Source organism: Sarcophilus harrisii, chromosome 1, assembly GCF_902635505.1.
Source record: "Sarcophilus harrisii chromosome 1, mSarHar1.11, whole genome shotgun sequence".
Lineage (NCBI taxonomy): Eukaryota > Metazoa > Chordata > Mammalia > Dasyuromorphia > Dasyuridae > Sarcophilus > Sarcophilus harrisii.
This window is the reverse complement of record NC_045426.1, coordinates 82,583,536-82,600,130: the sequence shown is the minus strand read 5'-3', so window position 1 is coordinate 82,600,130 and position 16,595 is coordinate 82,583,536. Positions and strand designations below refer to the sequence as shown.

General features: G+C 39.4%; 1 long non-coding RNA gene across 1 annotated transcript; it reads left to right on the top strand.

The window, feature by feature from the left end:
- The first annotated feature begins 227 nt into the window (after window positions 1–227).
- LOC100925768 lies at window positions 228–10,502 on the top strand. Its single transcript, XR_001120617.2, has 5 exons — window positions 228–302; window positions 1,300–1,557; window positions 3,610–3,777; window positions 4,739–4,786; window positions 10,352–10,502. It is a non-coding gene; the product is annotated as an uncharacterized LOC100925768 (long non-coding RNA).
- Window positions 10,503–16,595: the final 6,093 nt, after the last annotated feature.

Sequence of the window (16,595 nt, the reverse complement as noted above, 5' to 3'; positions counted from 1 at the left end):
TTTTAGGAAGGAAGTGACACCTTATCTGAGCTTTAAAGGAAAAGGATTTTTCAACAGAAAAAGAGTGGAAAGATAGAAAGAGAAACTCAAATGCCCCCAAATGACTTTTCCAGTCTCCTCCAACAGTCACACCCACCCTCAACCAGACAAGATGATGTCAATAGCTCCCTCATAATGACTAGATCAGGCGAGAGGAAGGTGACCTAATAGAGGGAATTATTGTAGGCAGAGCCTCCAAGAGTGAGGCACCCAGGACCACAGGCACAGACAACAGGAGGCACCGACACTTGCCCCACGGAAAGGTAGGTAGAACCTTCAGATCCCCATGGAACAACTGCAGGAAGTGATGTTAACATTCTAGGATTCAGAATCAGACTGTTCCAGCCCTCTGACCTAATCCACTGAGGGTAGTAAATATTTCTTGGACATCTCTCTGCTAGTCCAACCTCCAGACCAATGTTTTCCTCCATGGGTTCATCTCCTCATTACTAAGCTGCATCTCTCTGCAATAAATCTAGACACTGGAGACCCTGCACTTGAGTAGCTCCAGAATTAGAGCACAGCTCAACTTTTATAAGTTTTGTAAGATCTGAACCCAATAGGTCATTTGACTTGTTCTCTAATCCACCCACGAACCCTGAACCCTGAACCCTGACCCTGGCCATAAATTGAACCCTGACTAACCTTGCCTAAACTTTCACCTTGGTTCCAGATGGGAAACCCTCACCTAATCAGACTGAGTACTGACCCTCCCTTATCATAGAATGAGACTTAAACTAGGTCCTGGCCTGAGAATTATAATCCTGACTTTAGGACCTAAAAGTCATGCCATTAGTCAGGTTTCTATGATTCCACGACTCAGAGCTTAACTGCTTCTGACCTCCCACAATATTTTTTGCTTGTATTCTCTGCTGTGATCGCATCCCACTTGATAATATAGTTATTGCATACCTGGAGATGCTAGATTGAGTTCCACGAGGGCCAGCCCCACAACTAAATGATCTTTGGTGAAATATAATTTTTAATCTCACCATAATCCATGATTATGGATACATGGTACTCCTCAAGTGGTGAGTGCTTAATAGGTGACTATCCAATGAATGGATTCTGAGGGACATCAGATGTCTTGGAGAAGGAGGGTTAGGGTCTGACTCTGTGCAGTCCATTGCTACAAATGGGCTAGATCAATCTACCCAGTCGGAGCCCCCCACTCATGGACAGGGGCAGGATCAGGAACGCCCTCTCAGTCATGGGACTGTGTAAGCCTGAGAGAATGTCTGTCTCAAACCCGCTTTGTAGGTCAACCTCAGCCTAGAGCCAACACCAAGGAGCGAGGCTGTGACCAAAAATATTCCAAAGCTGGGGGCAGTGTGTCAATTACCAATGGAAAAACCATCGAGTTCCTCAGCTTCTGAGAGGCTCAGGAGTCACCACTCTGAGAGAAGAGTGAGCCACAGTTGCAGTGGGAGGCACAGCAGCCACGACTCAACTAACCAACAGCATCAGACCCAGAGGAAATGCCGGGGGCCAACACTGTATTCCCAGAAACAAACTCAGGTGTGTGTAGAGGGAGGCTTGCAACTCTACTTCCCCAAAGTGTGTTCCAAATGCTGGCTTCCCTGGGGCAGGAAAGGTCCCGGCTTGTTAGGAAAAATCATACATACAGTGCGTATTGTAGAGAGATCATCTATTAGATTAGAAATCAGAAGATTTGGTTCAAGCTCTGCTTTGCTACTTTTTACTCCCTATAGGAGCTGAAACAAATCATTTTTCCTCAGGTTCTTCACCTAGAAAATAGGGGACTACCAGCTTTCCATAAATTCTCTTCCAGATTTAAACCCTAGCATCTAAAAAAGAGAAATTGGGATAGAAAGAAGACACGGCTAAGTCCCGAGTATTTCTCAAAGAGGCTTTCCTTGGCCTCCATTTAATTTCACCTAATTTGCACTCGGGAGTTAATTCTGCCTCCATTCAGTCCTTCTCTGGTCCCTGGACAGCAATATAGTAGAAAGAAAGATGAGTATGATGAATCAGAAGGCTGATTTATCCCATTTTCTAATGCTTCTTAGCTGCTGCTGTTGTTATTATTGTTCATCATTTTTGAAAAGGAGCAATGGCAGCTCAGTGGGGTCGGAGTGGGGGTGATGGTGTGAATTGGATTTCAGAGCAAGGCAGAGCAGTTCAAAATCATCAGCCTCATTCTCATCCGCAGTCAAATTATCTTAACTGTGTGACCCCTGGGAAAGGCATTTTCACCTCAAGTCTTCCCACACTTCAATGACTTCATCTGTGAAAAGAGATGACAATACTTGCATGCAGGAGTAATTGTGAGAAAAGACATTTTGTAAACCTTTTAAAGCCTTGAAAAAAATGGATGCAATTCTTATTCCTTCGATCTCAGACAGGATTAGGTTTAAAAAATAAAATTTTACTAAGGAAAGCATCCCCCTGTAGGGGAAAGAACATTGAGAAGGGATGAAAGGGACTCTGTTCTTCAGGCTATGTTTCTAATTTGCTTTCTTATCAGATGAGCTACTACTCTTTGCTGAGCCTCAGTTTCTCCATCTATAAGATGTGAGGTTGAATTTGACATCCTGGGCTTGACAGGCTAGCTCTGACAGTCTACAAAACAAATGAAGAGTTTAAAAAAAAAAAGAAAAACCTGCAAGTAAAGCTAAGATAGTGAAACTTAAATAAATTAATTTAGAATTGGAGACAGCTAGGTGGCTCACTGGATAGCGCATTGGACCTGAAGTCAGAAAGGCCTGAATTCAAATTCAGCCTCAGACATTAACTAGCCAAGTGACCTTGGACCTCACTTAATTGTTGGCCTAATTCAAAAACCACTCCATTATCTTTGTCATGGAAATCCCCAAGAGGTCACAAAGAGTTGAACACAATTGAACAATAGCAATAATTTAGAACTAAGACAACTTTATTTAACACTTATCATACATAAGAAAATTTAAATCTTAAATAAATTGAATATCTTAACTTAAGGTCACATGCTTATTAAATAACAAAGTCAGAATATGAACCCAGAACTCCTGGTTCCAAATCCAGTATTTTTCTTTGTTTAACTGCACTTATGTACTATGTATAAGGCAGTAATATAGCACAGTGGATAGAGCATCAGATCTGGAGTCAGGAAAACCTGAGTTACAATCCAGCCTCAGATACTTGCTAGCTATGTGACCCTAGGCAAGTCATTTAACCCAGTTTCCTCATCTGTAAAATGAGCTGGAGTGGAAAATGGCAGACCACTCAAGTATCTTTGCCAAGAAAACCCCAAATGGGATCATGAAGAGTGAGACATGACTGAAAACAACTCATGATAACTCATACTCGGATGGGCTAGAGTCTGGATGGGAGAAACAAAGGCATTTTTGATCATGAATTTTAATTGCAAGTTTAATCCTCTTATTTTATGGATGAAGAAACTGAGATCCAGGCAGATTTTAGTGATTTGACCAAAGTCAACTAGCTAGTAATTAGTAGAATTAGAATTTGAACCCCAGTCCTCTAATACCAAAGCTAGGGGGCTTGAAAGGGACAATCCAAGTATCCTGCTGAGGAGCCTTTAGCTTTCTTTGTAAATGTGCTTATTAGCCTTTGTCACAGGAGAGACCGACCATAAACACCAGATCAGGGGACCAAGCTAAATACAATCAACACAATCGATGTGAACAGGAGGCAATAGGACCGTTGCCTGACAAGAGACCTCGACATTATCACCCCCGAAGATCAGGATCGAGGAAAAACAAGGGCAGAACTTCGGTAAGAATGGGTCCTAGAGTGAAGAACATAGGGGACATGTTGGCTAGCCCCCCCCCTCATTTTACAGAAGTAGAAAATGAGGTCCAGGAACATGAAGAGATTCAAACTTTCAATTCAATGACTTGCCTTATCTCCCCAAGCTGAGAGTAGTTACCACCAAGAACCACTGTCTATTCTGGGCCTTTTTTATGTCCGTATCATAAAATATTCCTCTGTGCTTGGAGAACCATAGCTTTCTGGAGTTCTCCCTTGTTTGGGGCTGTTGGGAGAGGAGGGAGAGATGCCCATTATGCATATAATTACTCGGGTGATGGATGAAAAAATATACGGTCTAGTTGAGCACAGTGTGCCCCCTTGTGGTTAAAAATCCCCAAGGGATTTATCAGAGAATAGCTGGCTAATTACTCTCCACCCAACTATTCACTGTGAATGAATTTTGTCCCCATGGAACCTCTACTCGGGGTCATCATTAACCTGAGCTCTTTATGGAAAAGACAGTGAAGGACCTGATTTGGAATCCTGCCTTGTCATTTTGATTACTGTGATTCTTGGGCAAATCATTTCTCTATGGGAACTCCATTTACTCACCTGTAAAAATGAGGGAATTGGATTAAATATTCTCTTAAGGTTCCTACCTGTTCTATGCCCTAACTTGATAGCATTTCAAGAAACAAGGGTGAGGGTGGGGTGCAGAGTGACCTTCCCAAGCCCTCTGAAACCATAAGCTGCAAATGACCACCGTGCACTCTAGCTATGAATAACACGATAAGATGCTTATCCCTTAGACTGATCTGCCCTCTTTGGTCAAAGGAACCAAGTAAGGAGGCAAGATAGAGACTAGAAGGATGGCTGATAAGATAGATTTCTGGTTAGGGGAAAGTGAAGGGGAAACAATTCCCTAAAGGCTTAAAGTTCACAACTTCAGGAAATTTGGTAAAAATAAAATCTTTGCTTCCTTTAGCACAAGAGAAATTCCAAGAAAAGGTCAAGAGGAAGAGGCCGAAAATAGGTGAGTAGAAGGGCTCCTATCCAAAAAGCGGTAGTGGGGGAAGACAATAACAGCAGTACTCAGTGCTGTTGTCTGCCCTTCCTTCTCTAAGAGGACCATATTAGGGAAGTGATGTCATGGCGTGAGAGTGAATTGGATTTGAGCGGGCGACGGCTGTGCAAGGTCACCTGCCTCACTTTCCCCTCCAGAGCCATCTGGGTCCAGTGGCCAGATATAGATAGGATGACTGAAGATAACCCTGGATGCAGTGGGAGAACTTGGCCTTTTTAAGCTAAGGTCTTCAGCAGGTCTCAGTTTGACTGAAGCAACCATGCTTTCAGTGATTAAGGTGGGATACAACTGAGACAAAGAATCTATTCTTTGGGAAAGGCACTCACATGTGCAAAAATGTGGCAGCCCTTTTTGTAGTGGTAAGAAACTGGAAACTGAGTGGATGCTCATCATCTGGAGAATGGCTGAATAAGTTATAGTATGTGAATGTTATGAGATATTATTGTTCTGTAAGAAACAATCAGCAGGAGGATTTCAGAGAGGCCTGGAGGAGACCTCTAGGAACTGATGCTAAGTTAAATGAGAAGTACCAGGAGATCATTGTACACGGCAACAGTAAGATTATATGATGATCAATTCTGATGGACTCTTTCCAACAATGAGATGATTGAGGTCAGTTCCAATCCAGAAAGAGAACTGTGGGAACTGAGTGTGGATCACAATGCTATGGCATTTTCACTCTTTTTGTTATTTGTTTTCATTTTGTTTTTTTCATTTTTTTCCTTTTTGATCTGCTTTTTCTTGTGCAGCAAGATAATATGCATACAAATATTGGATGTAATGTATATTTTAACATGTTCAAGTAACATTGAAATCCTTGTCATCTAGGGAAGGGAAAGGAGGGATGAAGGGGAAATTTTGGAACACAAGGTTTTGCAAGGATCAGTGTTGAAAAATTATCCATGCAGGGCAGCTAGATGGCACAATGGATAGAGTGCTAACCCTGAAGTTAGGATGACCTGAGTTCAAATCTGATCTCAGACACTTAACACTTTCTAGCCATGTGACCCTGGGTAAGTCACTTAACCCCAATTGCCTCAGCAAAAAAAAAAAAAGAAAAGAAAAATTGTCCATGCATATGTTTTGAAAATAAAAAAGTTTTCCTTAAAAAAGGGAGGAAAAAAAGAATCTCTTCTTTCACCTAGTCCAAAAAAAATAAAACCCACCCCTAAATAAATCAATGAACCAATCTGAGAAGGGAAGATCTTCAGGGTTTCTGTTCATAGAAATGGCTGCTACTTACATTCAATCTGAGTCAATCAAGACCCAAACAGTGACCAAATGGGACTTGGTCTGGGACCTATAGGTGGCCAATCAAGGAGTCTGAGGGAGATGTTTAATAAGGAGGGTGATGGGGTGAGCCTTTAACCTCCTTTCCCTCAGGAGCGGAGACTATTGAAGACTTCAGCTTAAAAAGGCCAAGTTCTCCCACTGCATCCAGGGTTATCTCCAGTCATCCTATCTATTCTGGCCATTGGACCCAGATGGCTCTGGAGGGGAAAGTGATGCAGGTGACCCTGCACAGCCCTCCCTCGCTCAAATCCAATTCATTTGCATGTCATGACATCACCTCCCTGATATCATGATCCTTTTTGAGAATGCAGGACAAACAAGAGACTCAAAATGCTCAGGATTGGAAATGAGACAGCTGTGGAGGTAACCTTTTCTAGGATGTGACTGTACAGCAGTTTCACACATACACACACACACACACACACACACACACGCATGCATGCACACATTTAGGAGTTTCTCTAAGGCTGTGACTTTGTTGCACAGGTTTGGAGGAAGTGGTATGGGGGTAGAGGAGAGGAACTCCAGTAATAAGGAGGGAGCTCAGCCACTGGGAGACAGGAGAGAGGTCTAGAGGTCTCAAAGATAAAGTGAATCATGGAAGAATATCTCTTGCTGGTGTCCTGAGGAAAAAGTCAGATGTAGTTATGGAGAAGAGGTGGTTGACCCTAAGAACAAAGTATTATCTTTGCAAGGCTGAGTCCTGGAGGTGTGCAAGGAAAGAAAATAATAGTGATTTAGAGATGGAATAGAGGGCACACTGTGATGGAAAGGAGGCTGCAGGAATCTGGTATCACCTATCTACACATCTTCTTAACTACTTCTAATTAGGGAAGACATGTCAACAGTGAAAAGAGTCATGAATTCCAGCAATCTTTGAATAGTAATTTTTGTGACTTTGAAACATTCTCTTGTCTCCCTGAGCCTCAATTTCCTTATTTAAAGATGAGAGGAAAAACTGAGCTATATGGCCTTTACAATCCATTCCTCCTCTTAAAAAGATCCTTTCTTCTCATTATTATCCACCCAAGTCAACATGAAAAATTCCAAAGCAACAATAGATAATAGCCTCCCCCATACGACAAGGTCAAAAATCATTGTCATTTATTTGGTTTGAGTGAAGTTTCTTTTGTAGCCTTGTTTCCTTCCCTTATCCTGTTGGATTCAGGTTGATGTTCCTTCTCCTTCCTCTTCCTCACCCCCCTCCCCATGTTTAATTTCTCCATTTCACAGGATCAGGGCTGGGGGAAGGGAGTTAGAGGAAATGGAAAATACAGAGAGTTTGGACTCCCACTTCAGCCTCTTAGCTGGTGCCCCCTCAACAAAAAACTTCTTACCTCTACTACCCTTTGTTCAAGGCCTCAGGGCTCCAATGCCATGACCTCAATTAAGTCTCTTTCCTGATGTTTCAGGACTGTGCTCATTTACCTCTCCTTTTTCTGAGCAACTTTCATTCCTTTTTTTTAAAATTTAAATTTTAGTTTTAGTTTTAGTTTACATTCTCTACCTCCTTCTACCACCCATTGAGAATGAAAGAAAGAATGATACCCATTATATACATAGTCATGCAAAATATTTTCTTATTATAGCTGTGTTCTGGGAAAAAAAGAAAGAAAAGGAAAAAAAAAATATATATATATATGTACTTCAATCTGCATTCTAAATCTATCAGTTCTCAATTGAAGTGGAAAGTATTTTATATTATGAATCCTTGGAATCAGAATTACTAAGTGTTTTACAGGGTAGCTAGGTAATAGGTAAGAGTGTCTGGTCAGAAATCAGGAAGACCTGAATTCAAATATGGATTCAGACATTTACTTACCAGGGTATGACCCTGAGCAAGTCCGTTAATTCTGTTTGCCTCAGTTTCCTCATCTGTAGAATGAGCTAGAGAAGGAAATGGCAAATACTCCAGTATCTTTATCAAGAAAACCCTATATGAAGTCACAAAGAGTCAGTCATGACTGTATAACAACTGTTTCACAGTTGATTTTTATTACAATATTGCTGTTAGAGTATACATTGTTCTCCTGATTCTAAACTTGCATCAGTTCATATAAATCTTCCTAACTTTTTCTGAAATCATCTCCCTTCATCATTTCTTTATAGCACAATAGTATTATATCACAATCATATATCACAACATGGTATTCCCAATTGATGGGTATCCCCTCAGTTTCCAATTCTTGACCACCACAAAAAAGCTGCCATAAATCTTTTTGTACACATGAATGTTTTCTTCCTTCTTTGATCTCCTTAGGATAGAGACCTAGTAGTGATATTGCTGAGTCAAAATGTATACACAATTTTATTGGCCTTTGGGCATAGTTCCAAATTGCTCTGTAGAATGGTTGGATCAGTTCACAACTCCACCAACAATGCATTAATGACTCAATTTTCTCATATTTCCTCCAATATTTGCCATTTTCCTTTTCTGTTATATTAACTGCGAGAGACAACCTAAAATTGTTTCCACAGAACAGTTAAATTTAACTCCTCAGAGACCTTGAGCAGATAATGAGAAATATTGAAAAGCTAAGTTTCCACAGATTGTTGTCAGCCTCAAGGTAATGTAAGATAATAAGTATCGTGACCAATAAGCTTTCAAAAGAAGATTTACTTGGCCTCAAACTTTTAATAAAGATGTTCTAGACTAAAAACTGGTTTAAACTAACCAGGTTCAAGGGCTTGGAAAAGGTTTTTCTTTATTGCACTTGCTTAATAAGCCTTATGCATGTAAGTTGACATAAACCACATGGAGTTAGAACCTCATTAACTGAACATAGATGTATGATGAGGGAAGGGAGGAACATGTTTAGGTGTAGCATAAAAGAAATGATGTAACCCTAAGGAGAACTAACCAACCAATTCTTTTTTTGCGGTGAGGGAAGGAACTCTGACAAACTAACTAGCTTGTTTGCTTCTGTCCACTTCTGGCCAGAAACAAACAATTTCTCTGGACTCTCTCTTGCTAACAAATTTCTTTGTTAACTGACTTTCAGAGTCCACTTGTTTCTAACATTAATCATTCTAGTAAGGTGGTACCTCAGGATTGTTGTAATTTGTATTTCTCTAATCAATAGTGATTCTGAGCATTTTTTTCCATACAACTATAGAAAACTTTGATTTCTTCTTCTGAAAACTACCTATTCATATCCTTTGATCATTTATCAATTGGAGAATGTAAGCTCCTTCCATTCTTTTATCCTGTACTTAAAATAAAGCATTGAGAAGTTCTCTGTTTGATATATGTGAATCTGAGGTCTCAAAAAAAGCTAAGCTACATTGTTGCAGACTGACTAGTTAGAGAAATCTGTTGTCTTGGAGAGAAAGCATCTAATATCTTTCTACTCCCCACATTCTACTCCCCACATTCCAACAATAATCTAAGCCAGAGTCTAGGCTAGTCTTTGAAATCAGAGGCTCTAAGTTCAAATCTTATTTCTGCCATTGCTTGTGTGACTTTAGGCAAGTACCTTTGATGCAATGACCAATTCAATTCAGCCAGTCTTTTTCAACTCCATCTCCCTCCTATCCCATTTTTGGAGGAAATAGAAGCAAGAATTTGAGGACCAGCCCTCAAGTTACTGAGAGTAGGGGAAGAAACAGAAAAAAGATACTATTGTCAGGGATAGTAGGCTAAAGGTCTTATATGTAGAAAAAATAAAATTAAAAGAAGACAATGTGAAAACTGACTTTGATCATGTGCCAAAAAGGGGTTGGGGAGCAATATGTTTTGTAGCAATGATCCAGGTTGATGGAGTCCTAAAAGTTGACTGGCTAAATGTTACTTAGCTTAAAGAAAGAATGAGTTTTGTGTTTAGCAGGATGAAGGTCATTCCAGATAGAAGTAATTCTGTGTGTGTGTGTGTGTGTGTAGTGTAGTGTAGTATAGTGTAGTGGGAATAAAAGAAAGGATGCTTGTATTTCCTATTAAAATATCCAATACAACAAATACTCAGCACAAACATCTCTTAGGCTCCCAATCCCTCAGACCCCTGGCAGAATCGGACACACATTTTGTATGCTGAGAAAGACTTAAATAAATAGAGAGGAAGTTTTTTTTTAAATCATCCCATCAGATGAGAGAGAAGGGATGGGGGGAGGAGAGAAGCCAAGTACTAGATCTCTAAGACCAACTCTCCAAGGTATTATGGTCCAAGTTGGGTTACCCTGTCTATGATCCTTGCATTTCTAATACTCTCTTCTTTCTTCCTCCAGGAACAGAGGAAAAGAGCCATGTGAAAAAAAAATACACCTCTTAGGGTCTCCTGATTCCCTTGACCTCTCCTCCCTCCCCACTAATGAACAAAAAGACTGTGGGGCTGAGGGAAAGTTTGTTTTGACATAATTAAAAAGACCCTAAATCTTCCCCCTTCTTTTATTTTAAATCTGTGCCAAATTTTCTTCTAATAGATTCCTTGAGTTTCCCCCAAGCCAGGACCACTTCCTCGCTGAAAAGTATAGGGTGTGGAATTGCTTCCAGAGTCTTATATGGCACTATCCTAACTAAAAGGATCCTAAAAATGAGATTCGTCATCTAGGTGGCACAGTGAATAGAGCACCGAGCCTCGAGCAGGAAGAACTGAGTTCAAATTCAGTCTTAGACACTTACTAGCTGTTTGACTCTGGACAATTCACTTCAACCTTTTTGCCTCAGTTTGCTCTCTGTAAGATGAATTAGAAAAGGAAAATCTTTACCAAGAAAAACCCAAAAGGGATCACAGAGAGTCGGACACAACTGAAAAATAGCTCAACAACAAGGAAAGATTCTGAGAGACTCATTCTACCCCTCCATCAGCCACACTAGACCTGTGGGGATGGGGAGAAGGAGGAGAGAGGAAGATCCTGAAACAGCTTTTTTTGGTCATAGACATGGCCAGGATTGAGAATTGTCTTAAGGAGATGCATGGAAGCAGGAGAACAGAGATCAACCAGAACCCAAACTCTGGGGTTGGAGGTTCTCCTAATTAGAGTAAATAGCTATAGTACTGTGACTAGAAATTCTAGTACTTAAGTCCAGTTTAGGAGGATAATCATTAATAATGGCTAATATTTGTGTAACACTTTAAAGTTTGCAAATATAACTATATTTGTTTGCAACTATGTTATTGTACATATATCATCCCATTTGAACATCATAAAAAAGCCCAAGAGATTAGAAGATGTTATTTTCATTTTTCAGAAGAAGAAACCAAGACTTGAGGGTTAAATGACTTGCCCCTTTGACTGCAAAGACAATAAAGGTGTAAGGTGTGTGAGGTATGATTTGAACTCAAGTCTTTTTGATTCTCAAACCCAGCACTTTTATCCACTACACTACCTATCCCAGTTGATGGAGCTGTACCTCAGCAAGTTATTTGCATAGAAAAGACAAAGTCATTCTTTATTGTAACAATCAGGCCCATACTTGAGACAAGCCTGGATTATCCCATGTGACTATGAGAGTAAGTCCCTTCCAATTTAAGGTGTACTGAGTTGAAAATGCTGATACCAGAGCATACTCTTTAGAACTAACTGAGTGATTCGTGAGAGTGATTACTGGTGAGTGGCCAAGGTAGACTGGGACTGGAAGAAATGAAGAAAATTGGAGGTCACTTCATGAAGGTAAAGGTGAAGGAAAAAGATTGAGGTAGGTTACTGGAAGGGTTACTGAGGTAGGTTATTGGAAGGGAAGGAAGGATGACCTGAAGGTCCATGGATGAGTTGAACAGGATGGAGTGCAAGTTAAAGAGGTTCCTGGGTGGTGATGGTAGTGTGGTAGAAAGTGGGAGTTTTAAAGTGGCAGTAGGGGAGCAAGAACTGAGCCAATTCCTCCTCCTGGTTTTATGTGTTAAGAATAGTATAAGAGAAGAAATGGTCAACTTTGAAGAAATCAACTTTATATCTCCAGCTAATGGTGCCTGGCACATAGGTGATATATATATATGACAATTAGGGTTAAATGACTTGTCTAGGGTCACATAGCTACAAAGTGTTAAGTGTCTGATATAAGATTTGAACTCAGGTCCTCTTAACTTCAGGGTTGGTGCTCTTTCCACTGTGCCACCTAGCTGCCCCATAATTAATAAATTCTTGTTGTTTATTTGGAAGCATACAAGGAGGGAAGAAAGGTGGGGGAGGAAAAAACAGAAAGATAGAGTGAGGAGAAAAAGGGGGAGAAAGCGGTAAGGGGGAAGGAGAAAGGAAGGGAGGAAGAAAAAGGAAAAAAAAGCTTGTAGTAGAAGAAAAAGATGGGATCAGTGAGGAAGGCTTAGTCTTGGCAAGGAAGTGGGCCATCTCATCCTCTGGTACTGGAACAATGGAGAAGCCCATGGAATGGAAGACATAGACACATTTTGTGGTAGGGAAGAGGGGAGATGAAGCTGCTTACAGTGAGTGTAGATAGGTGTTCTTGACCTCAGCAAAATTATAAAGTGAGGTCATTCATACCTGTGGTATCAAACTCACCCAGAAACTGGAGTCACTGAGCAGTATAGTGGCTTAGAAAACCACCTATTAGCACCTATCTTCTATTATCATTTATTTCATTAAATATTCCCCAATTATATTTTAATCTGGTTCATACCACTCCAGAGTATTGAGTATCAGGGGCCACATGTTTGACTCCTCTGAAATAATTTGAAAGTTGGAGAAAAGAGGTTTAGAACAGATGGATGAGAGGAGTATGCTAGCAAGTCAATCAGAAATGAAAAAAGGATTGTATGGTTAGCTAGCATGAGTTTATAGTGAGCTCAGCAAGATTTATTGAATTCTCTAGCAGCAGCAGGAGGTGGGTGTTAAGGTAACAAAAAAAGCTGATAATGGGATTATAGAAAGGCAGAATTTAGATTTAACCCATGATCCATGGCCCTCAAGAGACTTCACATGAATTGGGACCAATCTCTGGGGCTGACCCCAGAAAGGAATCTTTCTGGCTCAGTATATCTACTAATGAATATTCTATAGTAAATCTCAACTATAGTTTCAACATAAGTTATATCTAGATTTTCCAAATACTGAGTCTCCAATTATCTTACAAAAAGTCAGTGTACAATATGAAGATTTCATATATGGAAATATTACCCCCCCACCAAAACAAAAAAACATGAAGCTGTAGAGGGCCAGAACTCTGGAGAAATATACTTGAAACAAGGTGTTAACTCAGTAGAATTGATGAGATTATGGTTCTCTAGTTCACATATATACTTAGTTCTTAGTATGGTGATGTGATGGTTCTCTAAGTTCACATATAATCAGTATGCTGTAATGATGTAATTATAATAGGGTATATAAGGGCTTAGAAGGACTGGAAATGAGGCATTCCATCTTTGACCAGCCTTTTTGTGACTGTCCTGCCTTCACTTCTCCACCTAAATCAAGGCCTTGGGCTGATCCTGAAGACCTCGAGAAAGCTACCCCGAACATTACATGAAGATACCTAAAAACCAAGAAAAAAACAATCAGCCTATAAACATCCTTCTAGGAAGATAAGTATAATTTAAGAGCTGCTAAGCAAGAAATTTTCTTTCCTATGAAGCCCAGCTAGAATGATTTTGATTTATTAATACTGGAGAGTGACAAAGTTCATTGCTTAAATCACAGGTTCTCCTCAGTGAATCTCCAGCCAAAGCAGTCATGTTGGTCATCTTTAAGAAGGAAGTATTATTCCAGAGCTACATAGCTAATCCTTCTCTTTTCCCAAAAGAATTCTATTTAGGAACATTTCCCACAAACTCTTGGTCTAAGTTGAAAAGCATATTTATGCTGTGTGCTTCTGCTACTTACTACACATTTGTTGATGTGACAAAACAAAATCAATGTGACTAGGCTAAAGGAAGTGAGCAATTGGAGGGAGAAACTTTACATCAAATATGTTAGATATTTGTCTTGACATTCAAGATACATATAGAAAACTAACACATGCTTAAGATCAAAAGCTTTTTATCCAATGGATAAAGGGTCAAAGGATAGATCAATTAATCCTCAAGGGAATCTTTACATCATATATCTTAGATATTTGGTTTGATATTCAAGATGTATATAGAAAACTAACAAATGTTTAAGATCAAAAGCTTTTTCCCCAATGGATAAAGGGTCAAAGGATAGATAGAAAGACAGATCCTCAGGTAAATGTCTGAAAACTATTAATATGAAAGATTCTGGGGCAGCTAGGTGGCACAGTGGATAGAGTACCAGCCCTGAAGTCAGGGACACCTGAGTTCAAATCTGATCTCAGACACTTAACCCTTCCTAGCTGTGTGATCTTGGGCAAGTCACTTAATCTCAATTGCCTCAGGGGGAAAAAAAGAAAAATATGAAAAATTCCTTCAAATTACTAATAAGAGGAATACAGATCAAAACAATTCCAATGTTTTACCTCAGACTCAGAAAACTGGAAAAATTGACAAAAGATGCTAATGACTAATGTTGGAGGAGGTGTCTCCAAAGACAGGCATACTAATAGACTGTTAGGGATGGAGTTCTGAATTAACTCAACCTTATGAAAAACAATTTAGAATAATGTCATGAAAATAATTAAAATGTCCATACCCTTTGATTTTGCAACTCCACTGCTAAACATATACTCCAAGAAAATCAAAGATAGGAAGGTCCCATGTTTGCCAAAATAAAACGTTTCCAAAGAACTAGAAACAAAGTAAATGCAAGAATGGCATGAAACAAAGTGTGTTTCTGGAATATATGACATAAAATGAAATCAGTAATGTTTCATATATAATGAAATATAAAACTGAGTGATAATCACTTGAATGATGGCACTTTAAGATTTGCAAAACACTTTATAAGTGTTATTTGATTTTCACAACTCTATGAATGGATATTATCCTTGTTTTACAGATGATAAAATTGAGATAAGAGAGATATTGTGACTGCTCAAGGTCACACAATTGTTGTTTGAAACAAGATTTGGGATTGGGTTTTACTGACTCCAGTCCAGCATCCAATCCATCATGCTTTACTAATTGCCTCAATTTATAGAATAAAACACTGGAAAAGACAGGCATGTGTGTGTGTATTTATACGAAGAGGAGAAAGCAGAACCAGGAAAATACTATAGAGACCATAAAAATGGAAATGGAAGGAACAAAAGCAATTGAGACTCATTGCCAAATAAATATAATGACCAAGCTTGGTCCTGATAAGAAGATAAAAATAATTTCTTTCTTTCCTTTTTAGACTTGGAAAACTTCACTTACAGAACATTGCATATTATGTTGGAATAAATTGATATCTTGTTAGTTTTGCTGATATGCTTTATGCCCCCTCTCTGTTGTTGTTATTGTAAGAGATGACTCCCAGAGTGGGAAAAGGGAAAAGGCATAGGTTGAGAAATAAAAGCAATATTAAAAAAAAAACCAAATATATTATTGGTAGCATATTAAAGATAAATTGCTTTCCAGAATGGTTAGACCAATTTGTACCAACAGTCTTGGAATGATGCCAAGAAAATGACTAACATATCACTGCTAGGAATATACTCCAAGGAAATCAAGTATCTCATATACACAATTGCTGAAGTTTCACACTAGCTACAAGTCTCTTTGTCTCTGTCCTTGCTGTACCACTCATGTACCTGAGCATGCATAATATGCCAATACAATTCTGGGAATGAGCTCCCCAAGTCATCAGTAATTGTCAAAAAATAGTACCTGGCAACTAGGGCACCACCAGTGGTAGTAGCCAATGCTCAATGGTAGCTACATGGCACCTAAATGTTCTCTATCTCTCTTGGCTCCCAAGTGTGAAACTAACAAATAACAGATTTACAAAAAGGTGATTAAGTACTAAAAGTTCAATTACTTCCAAAGTCTACACAGCTAAGAAGTAATAGAGTCAAGAATCAGACTCCAGCTCTGTGACTTTATTCTGCCCAGATCAAATCTAGTTCAATCTAGTGTGAGTGATGCACTTTAGGAAGCTCATTGTCAAAATGGAGCATGTCCTGAAGAAGGATAATAATATGGTGAGAGGTCTGGATATATGTTGAGGGACTGGCAAATGTTTAGTTTAGAAGAGCTGGGTATGGTTGTAATGGAGAAAGAGGAAGAGAGCATAAGGAAGCTTATCATATTGCTTCTCAAAGAATTTGCCAGTCTATTCCTTGGAAGACTCAGGAATCTGAGTAGAGGATTAGGCTTTTTTTAAATGAAGGTCAAAGGAACAATGAGTTTCATGAACTACAGAGAAGCAGCCTTCAGGAAAATATGTAGGAGAACTTCCTAACAATTGTTGAGTTGTCTCAGTCACATCCAACTATTTGTGACCCCATTTGGGATTTTCTTGCTGAAGATTCTAGAGTGTTTTATCATTTCTTTCTCTAGTTCATTTTAGAGATGAGGAAACTGAGGCAAGCAGTGTTAAGTAACTTGCCCAGGGGACACAGCTTGTTAAGTATCTGATGCCAAATTTGAATTCAGGTTTTTCTGACTATGGGACTGGTGGCCTATCCACAAAGCCACTAGCT